The sequence below is a fragment of the Aquarana catesbeiana genome, linkage group LG04, assembly GCF_042186555.1.
Source record: "Aquarana catesbeiana isolate 2022-GZ linkage group LG04, ASM4218655v1, whole genome shotgun sequence".
In the NCBI taxonomy this organism is placed as follows: Eukaryota; Metazoa; Chordata; class Amphibia; order Anura; family Ranidae; genus Aquarana; species Aquarana catesbeiana.
In genome coordinates, this window is record NC_133327.1 from 92984844 (window position 1) to 92992646 (window position 7803).

The 7803-nt window shown below is 44.4% G+C and overlaps 1 long non-coding RNA gene across 1 annotated transcript; it reads right to left on the reverse strand.

Moving 5' to 3' along the window:
• Nucleotides 1–2540: 2540 nt before the first annotated feature.
• Nucleotides 2541–7492, reverse strand: LOC141141393 (uncharacterized). The gene is made up of 2 exons (XR_012244057.1): nucleotides 7147–7492; nucleotides 2541–2943 (listed from the first exon to the last, which is right to left on the reverse strand). It is a non-coding gene; the product is annotated as an uncharacterized lncRNA (long non-coding RNA).
• Nucleotides 7493–7803: the final 311 nt, after the last annotated feature.

Genomic DNA, 7803 nt, shown 5'->3' on the forward strand with positions numbered 1-7803 from the left:
ATTTATGATCACTTTAAGTCTTGGTCTAATACAGTGCGGGAAACACTGCAATCAGTTTGGATTTCCCGTATCGCATGCAAAACACACTACCCTTGTGACCTGCTCCAGGTGAACTGTGAGTAAAGGATTGTGTATATGGAATTGTATTTTTTTTTTTTTTTTGTGGAACTAGATGGATGTGTTTTTTTTTAACCTGACTAACTATGTAACAATGTGTCAATGTTGATGACACTGCAAACACAGCGCGTTTGCCTGCCCCATAACGCCATTCTGTACCATGCGATCTAGTTGTGGCGTAGCTCATAAATGGTGCATGCAGTTCTTTGTTGCAATTTGAGCCCATCTAAAATGAATGGACTAAAATCGCACTGCTCCGAATCGCATGTGAATTGCAGGAATGCATTCCATTTTACATGTGCGATTCACATGCGGTTGAGCCTAAAGACTGCAAGCATAATACAAGATATGGTTAGTAACTGCAGTCATGAGACAAGAGATGGTCAGAGATTGTGGGCATGATACAAGAGAAAGTGGAAATGTTACAAGAGACTACTGTCAGAGACTGTGATCAGAATATAGGAGTTGTTGGAGTCTGGGAACATGGTCCAAGAGACAGTAGTAGACTGTAGACACATCACATGAGACTGCAAGAAATCCCGGCTATTACAGGGAAATGGGGGACCCAAGAGTAGTGTCTGCAGGGCACAGGTTGGGCACCTGGGTTGTAAACGATTGTTTACAGCCCATGAAGCTGCCATCTTTGCCTCAGTTTGATTTGCAGTGGGTGCTGCACATGTGATCAGTTATAACAACAGCCATTTGGTGGCTTGACAGTTTGGTTGAGAGCACAAGCAACTTTTACCTTTCTCTCTCACGGCATTCCCTGAATGTAACTGTTTTCGGAAATTAATCGGTGGGTTTAGTTCCACTTTAAAAGCTTCAGGTTAGGTTCACATATATGGATCCAAATTGCATGACAGGAGAGTGTGATCAGCTGTCAATTGATCTGAATCACACAGGTCTGGGGTGATCGCAGTCCGGATTGCAGAAGGGTGCTGTGCATCTTTGGGTCCGGTTCAAGTGCGAAATAAGGCAAAATTCAGAGTTGAATCGCACATGAACCAGTGAATAGACACGCACCGGGCCCCATGCTGTGAACCAGAGATATGTGAACTCGGCATCAAAAAGAAAAATGTTTCTGCAGCAGTTTAGCGCCCCGCTAACATTGTACCTACAGAATGTCACACAGGGTCACTAGAGGGCGGAGGAACCGCTCACCTGTTGCTGCAGCGTCACTCCCTCATTGGCCGGATTATGGTGGTAATGCTCTCCCTCACTGGCGAAGGACAATTGTACAGTGTTTCCGTCATCGAGGGACTGACAACTCACTAATCCGACCAGAGAGGGAGCATCACCATGGAAACGGGTGAGTTATTTCTCTACAGGTTAGTCGCCTGTAGCATGCCAAGATCACAAGTATTAGGGGGACCATACATGTCACAATCTGATTGTACAATCTTCTTTTAAACTTACCAATTTTTACATCAAGGAGCACAAATTTACACAATGTATTTGGTTTGTATCCAATGCACAGGGCCTTCTGTGACAGATTTGGTGGTGGATGTAAAGCAGATTGTACAGAGTTTTAGTTGGAGTTGGGCTTTAGGATTTAAAATGTGACCATTAAATATGATATCCTGATGAGGGTCAATTACCAGCTGTGTCTCTGCTGGTGTGTACACAAGGCCTATTCAGGCTCCTTCTGGACTGGTGTCTTAGAGATCAGTTATAACCGATTATCATTCTTCCAAGGACTGGTATAGATAGTACATTGCAGGTACCCCTCATCTCCTCTATTACAGGGGATAATGAACAGTCGGTGCAGATGGCGGAGATCTGGGGAAATGAAGGTGTGGTACGGGCCGCCTCTGAAGGGTTTGTCACTATCAAGATCGACAGTAAGAAGTTTGTGAACCTTTATTACTTTAATTTTATGTAATAAGCAGTATTTAATAAAGTCTGATACAAGATCCATCTGTATGTTCTGTGGCTGTGTAATAATAAATGCATTCTTCCATGATTACTGTCTGTGAAGGTTCCTATGTATCCAGGTCATAGCATAGCTAGTAGTAGTCACATTCAACTGGACTTGTTCTGTAATGTTGAAGGTCCATCATACCTTCTCCAGAACTGAAGAAGTGGGATGAAGAAGCTATAAAATGACTTCAATATTACAGAAAGTCTGGCTGAATGTGACAATCTACTACCAGCTATGCTAATAATATATTGTTAGACAGGGTTGGTAAAGGTTGGCACACTCAGCCTGAGGACTGACAGCTGTTGGACTGTTGCCAGGGCATGTTAAGAGGAAGTGTTGCCAACCTACCAGATTGAAATTTACTGACACAACACCCAAAATTTACTGGCATTTCCAAAAGTTACAAAATCACAGTTTTAAGCGCACATTTTACTATTTAGGCTACAAACAAGTAAAATATGCAATTAGCGATGTGATTTAAGGTAGATATTACGGCAAAAAATATATATCTTTTTTTTTATTTACGATAGTAAATACAATCGATTTACACACACGTGAAATTGACTCTCATAGTGACACTGACAGCAGTGTGCAGCAGCACAGATGATAATGACACCTCACCGATAGGACGCGTCCCCTCCTGAGTTACAGTGACAGTCTCTCTCTACACCAGATGGTCCCTTCAGTCCAAAGAGCACTGACAGTCCTGCTCCCAGCTAGAGAAATATTACACCAATTCACATCAGTCCCCCCTGCCCTTACAAGAAGTCAGAGCTTCCCGGTGAGATAACCCAGGCGAGTTCAGATTCATATCCGAACATGGCTGAGCCCATCCTTAGTCTGGACATGAGCAGAGATAGGAGGACCAGGTTATGACACCAAAACAGGAACTTCAGTTGGGTTTTCTGTAAAAAAAAAAAAAAAAATCAGCAGATACAAATACTATAAATACATATTTTAAAAATCAGTAGCATGTCCAGGATCCAGAGCTTCCCGCAGCCAGTTCTAAATACCGCCACCGGTCCCGACATCACCATCTTTGATACAGGACTTGACTTTGACTTTCTAAGGAAGGAAGAATATACCATTGGAAAATTATTATATTAACTATCCATGAATTTTGACCCCGAAATTATTGCTCTCACACCGACGGTCACAGTGATACTTCACATAAATGCATCCTACGCTGAATGTTTGCAATGGGGTGATTTTACAATTTTTTTCACTTAAAAAAAAAAAAATTAACACTTTTTTATTTCCTTTCTTTAAAGTGGAACTTCACTTCTAAAAAAAAAAATAAATAAAAAATAAATGATCCCCTGCAACAAATATTGCAACTGTTGACCTTTTAAAATGGAGGTACTGACCAGTCCCTGCTATCATTCAGCAGACGGTTCTTTGCACTTCTTTGGGTCCCCAGCACCTCCATCTTGGGATTTGGGAGTCTACTGTGACTTCCTGAACAATCTCAACCGGCACCCCGCTGTGCATGCATGAGATTGTGCAGTGAAATAAGACTGGTTCTGCAGGCTCCTTGCATGTGTGACATATCCTAGAAGGCTGGGGGCAGAGAAGGGGGCGGGGTGAGCAATGTCATTCTTGCCCATGTGAGATATGAGGAAGTGGGAAGGGGGTACCTGTCCAAAAAGGTAGTGGCTCCCTGAAATAAAAAAAGAAAACAAAACACATTTCAAAGTGTTTAGGGTAGGGAGGTGGATAAAGCGGCACTTCACTTTAAAGTGAAGGTCTGCTTTAAAAGGCCACTCCGGGATCAATGTCACCCGGCCACCTACCACCATCTATGTGATTGTTGGAAAAAAAAAACATCTAAATGCCCATTTTTACATAATAGGCCGCAGCCCAGAGTCTTCTCCTATTCCTATTCTGCTTGGTGTCCTTTGATGGGCAGTGATATGGACAAACAGTATGACCGTCGGCTGGGTCCTCTCAGGAGTTAGAAGATGACCAAGATCATGAGAGGGGGGAGGTAGGGGATTGGAGGGCACAGGGCACCATGGCAATGCTGGATTAGCGGTCCTGCACACAACTGGTAGTAATAAGGGACCTGGATGGGGGACTTAGGTGAGTATTGCCGTCTTCGCTGGGTAAGAGGGAAAATAGACAGCACCGGTTTGGAAAGGGGGGGAGGGGGATGGGGTAAAAAGGTTGTTTTACTCCTGAGTGGGGCTTCAATATAACATGCTGAAGATAGAAAGCAGCATAGATCATAATAATAACACAACCCCAATTCCAAAAAGTTGGGACGCTGTGTAAAATCTACATTAAAAAAAGCAATGATTTGCTAATATGTGTAATGAAAATCTCCTGCGCTGCCTCAGCGTGTTCCACACCAACCAGTTTAATTTTTATAATATGTTGTAGCGCTACTTTTTAGTACCTACAACGTCTATTAAAATAATAATGACAAAATATTACATACACAATATATATTTGTGAATAATGAAAAGGGGGCAGTGACAGATCGACTGTTCATACAGAGTATGAACAGACGATCTGCTATCTTCCCTGCACAGTCCCCATCCCCCACAGTTAGAATCACTCCCTAGGACACACTTAACCCCTTCACTGACAGTGTTTTTACAGTAATCAATGCATTTTTAATCGCACTGATCGCTGTATTACTGCCAATGGTCCCAAAAATGTGTCAAAATTGTCCGACGTGTCCGCCATAATGTCACAGTTACAATAAAAATTGCAGATCTCCGCCATTATTAGTAAAAAAAAAAAAAAAAATTGCTATAAATCTATCCCCTATTTTGTAGACGCTATAACTTTTGCGCAAACCAATCAATAAACGCTTATTGCAATTTTTTTTCTTTTTTTTACAGAGATACTGTATATATATATATATATATATATATATATATATATATATATATATATATATATATATATATATATATATATTTTTTTTTTTTTTTTGTTAACCACTTGACCTCCTGGTCTTTTTCTGACAATATATATATATATATATGTAAAGCAGAAGCCCTAGAGAATAAAATGGTGGGTTTTGCAAGTTTGTTATGTGACACGGTAATTGCACAACAGTTTTTCAAACACACTTTTTGGGGGGAAAAAAAAAAAAACACACTGTTTTACATTTTAAGGCAAAAAAAAAAATACATAACCCAATCTTTGGTGAAAAATAAAGGATGTTACTCTGAGCCAAACATGTCACGCTTTAAAACTGCGCACGACCGTGCAACGGCAACAAACAATGTCAATTTTACTATCCATAGGTGACGCTTTAAAAGCCTTCACAGGTTTCCACTTTAGATTTACACAGAAGGTCTGCTTCTAGAATGACTGCCCATGATCTGACCTTTGCCGTTTCACCTTACATGTGTGGGAGCAATGCGTGCATTCACCTTTGCACAAGGGCACTTTACTTTAATATATATATAACATTTTTTTTTTTTACAATGTCCTCGCTTTAAAAAACACATTTTTTAACTATTGCTGCTGTCAAAAACAATGTAAGTACTTCCTGTGACAGCAATAGGCATGTGACAAGTACTCTTTATGAAGCGATCTGGGGTCTATAAGACCCCAAATCCCTCCTCTGCACTTAGAAGCATTTGATCACACCAAGATCATTATCACTTCTGGGTTACTATATTATAGAGCCCAACAAAGCTGATCGGGTCTTTTCTGGGCTCTGTGATCAGCTGGCGGAAGCGCCAGCTGGTTGATCGGGACTTCCAGTGGGATGGGAGATCCCAATACAGCCACAGAAAGCGGCAGGAGACATCCCCTCTTGCTGCTTGTAAAAGCAGTCCAGCGGCTAATTAGCCACTAGGATTACTTCTACAAGAAAGCTGACTGTCTGCTCTAAAAAAATGGTGACGGAGTGATGCCTGCAGTTGTAAGCATCATCCTGGTAGAACAAGCTAAAGCCTAGTGAGGTACGGATATGTCGCAGGTCGGCAAGTGTCAGAACACAACTTGTGTCTTTTTATTTCAGGGGTCCCCATCAGAGTTCCCCCCTTATATCAGGTGTTCTTATCAGAGTCTCCCCTTAAATCAGGTACTCCCCATCAGAGATCTCCCTTAAATCAGGTTCTTATCAGAGTTCCCCCTTAGGACACGTGTTCCCGTCGTAGTTCCCCCTTAAATCGGGTGTCCCCATCGGAATGTCACACAATCATTTCGGGGAATTCTCCTCCTCCATCACACATTATTTATTTTTATTTTTTTTTTTAAACGTGCTGCACATAGTTTATTTAATGCAGCTAATAATAAAATTAAACTGGACATCAGTGAGTTGGTGTTCAGGCAGAACTACCCAATCACAGTCTCTACCAAATCACAAATCCTGCCTTATGGAGGAGGGCACGTGGTTGTGATGGGTTGGAGAAATTGACAGAACATCGGCTCTTCCCTCCTCTGAGACGAGAGCCGTGTGACGTGGTAAATAAAGGGGCGGGCCAATCCTCATCGAGGAGGCGGGCGCGCGAAGGTTGACCATGTGGATGGCTGCGTGCGCTCCGCAGTGTTGACATTGGGTTGCTAGGTAACCGGCACGCTGTGCCTGAGCAGCCGCGCGGCGCTGATTGGCCGGTACAGCCGGCTTCTGCAGTCTGTCAGATTGTAATGGACGGGAGTTGAAATTGGTGGCGGGGTCGCATGTCCAAGACAGCTGGGCTGCTCCTTGAGCCCGCACCGCCCATCCAATGTACCGCATGCCTGGGGGCGGAGACTAGAAGTCAGCAGAGAGCGAAGGGGAGGAGCTGGAGAGGAGAGCCCACCCCCTCCCACCACGGCAAACACCTGGCGTCTGTAACCATGACAACACCTTGGGGCGTCTCTCACTCTTACACGACTCCGCCCCTGTTCTGAGATGTCTATTGGCACCTTTATCCCAACACCGGCGTAGAATTAAAATCCGCCTCCGCCGCGTCAGGAGTGGAGAAGGGCTATGGGTGGGAGGTGCAATTACAATCTGGGATGGGGGGGGGGCACAACCAGCCTAGATCCACCCATGATAAGTTTCCTACGATCCTTTATTAAAGATGTCCGACTCGGCTTCAGTAAATCCCCGCCCCCTATCTCTGTAAATCCCCTAGTTACAATCTCCGCCCTCTTACCAGTCAAAGGTGTTACTTTAGGAAGACATCAAGGTGGGCGTGACGGAGAAAAGGGGAATGATACGTCTCCTCTAGCTGACTGACTGCAGACTGAACCTACCTCAGAGTGACGCACTAAGTTAACGCCCTCTCGCCGCGCGCTCGCACCTGATTGGCGGTCTCCATAGCAGGATCTGCCCCTGCATTTCTGCTGTCTATCAGCTCGCGGCCCGCAGCTGTCTGAAAGGCGTGGCCTATGTTTTGCCGACCACTGGCTCCTCCCCCACATTCTCTGCTTAGCACGAAGTGATAGTGGTTGCCGCTGACAGGGAATCGGTCCTGGGGGCATCATGGAGCACGAGCAGCAGTGCAAGGAGGCCCCGCCCTCCGGGATTATCTGCGACGCCCCTTTGTGTCCGGTGTTCTGACATATAGTGTCCTCCTATCAGATAGTGTCCGCCCCGTACTGCGCAGGCGCAGCGCCTGCGCAGTACGGAGCAGCAGGAGATGCCGAAAATGTCCGAAGTTGATCAGCTGACCATCAGCTGTACACGGCGCTCAGGCACCTGTTAGCGATGGCTGTGTAAGAGGGCCCCTCGCGGGCTCGCTTCGCTCGCCACGATTCGGGCACGGCCTCGTTGCGCTCGGCAACTATTTATTCTAACTCTATGTCCACTT